Here is a 1,784-nt window from a genome sequence, read left to right as displayed (position 1 = left end):
ACGCCCACTGGATTATTTAATGATCATACCCAACACCTGAGTCTGAGCTCTAAGAAAGAAGCCATGTCTGTTTTATTCCCAGCTGTATCTCTAAGGCATTATCTTAGTCTGGTACCTCCATGCTCAATAAGTGTTAATTGAGGCCGGGTGCAGTGGCTCACGCCTATAATCCTAGCTCTCTGCAAAGCCAAGGCAGGAAGATCCTGAGTTGAGCTGGAGTTTAAGACCAGCTTGAGCAAGAGTGAGACCCCCATCTCTACAAAAAACAGAACAATTCACTGGGTGTTGTGGAGGGTGCCTATAGTTTCAGCTACTTAGGAGGCTGATGCAGGAAGCTTGCTTGAACCCAGGTGTTTGAGGTTGCTGTGAGCTATGATGGTGCCACAGCACTCTAACCTGGGCAACAGAGCAAGACTGTCTAAAAAAAACTAGTAATAAAATAAATAAATAAATACATGTTTATTGAGGAAAAAAGGAGGGGAATGATATGGGATCTCCGGAAGAAAATCAACGTAAGGAATTTGGCTATTGTGAATTTCATAAAAGAATGCACTCTGTGTACAGTCTGTTACATTTTATGCTTAATTTTGAATTCTGGCTATTGCCAACTTATGCAGTGATCCTAAAATGGTCACAAAATCTTACATTGAGAAACTTTAGGGCTCACAGAGGGGTTTGACTAGTTATTTGGTGTGACATTTGCCATCTGGCTCTGTCCCTGATAATAGGCTGTGTAACTTGTGTGCCAGCTGTGAGCGCCGAGCCCTTTGCTGCAGACTGAGAGTATGAGTAAAGAGCGCCCCCTACTGTTGGCTTTCTGTGGGCCCAGACCTCCTGGGGAGCACTTTCTACCTGCCCCCTTCTCACAGCTCCAACCTCGTGAGTTTCTGCCCTCTCTGTTTGTCAGAACCTCCTGGTAATTTCCAATACCTCCTTTTCTTTCTTAATCCTCTGAGTTTGATGAGTATCTCTGGGCAACGTCAAATTATCCTGATTAAGCCCGTTTCAGATACCTGCTAACCTAGCTGGGCCCTTGCTATTTGTTTACTGCTCTTTTAATCCATTCTTTTACCTTCCTATGACATTCCCCAAAGTGTCACAGATTTTGTGTTCTCAAGCTCCAAATCCTCATTCCATCTCCTGCCTGCTCCCTTATTATACCGAGCTCAGGAGCTTCCTTAGTATTTCTTGTCTTTGCCATAAATCCCTCTCTCTTTTTTCTTCACTGCTATCTTGGAGGGGAAAGTATCCCCTTTCCTAAGATCAAGCCTTCGCATGTGCTCCTGATTCCATGCAATTCTGCTTTCTTATTCAAATTTACTTTTTCAAATAATTTTGTGTCCTCTGATTTCTAACAGGAGTAGGAAGGACTTCCTTGGGGTGGAGGGTGAGAGGTGGGGGAGCTTCCTTTACTCCTAGTCACTCTTCATTGGCATCTAGTATTTCTACTGAGGGAAAACCAGTCCCTCGAACATCATTACTGATCTTCTGCCAATAAAATTTAATAGCACCCTATTGCCCAAAGCTTCCTTTCTTCCGTCATTCATTCACACTGACTGGCAGGCACTATGCTAAGCCTTGGGCTTATACAGACAAAAACAAACACCCTTTCTTCAAGGAGAGTCCAGTATCATGAAATCACATAGAAGAAAACGCCAGATTTTCTTGGGGCAGGGTGTTCTTTCACTGGCCTACTCTACCTCAGGGTCTCTCCTATTTTTCACCATTCCCATCTAGGGCTTGATATTTATAAAATACTATCCTACCATGTCTCTCTCCTGCTC

The sequence above is a fragment of the Otolemur garnettii genome, unplaced genomic scaffold (assembly GCF_000181295.1).
Source record: "Otolemur garnettii isolate 467f Iridium unplaced genomic scaffold, OtoGar3 scaffold00049, whole genome shotgun sequence".
NCBI classification, from domain to species: Eukaryota; Metazoa; Chordata; class Mammalia; order Primates; family Galagidae; genus Otolemur; species Otolemur garnettii.
Note: the sequence above shows the minus strand (reverse complement) of the source record.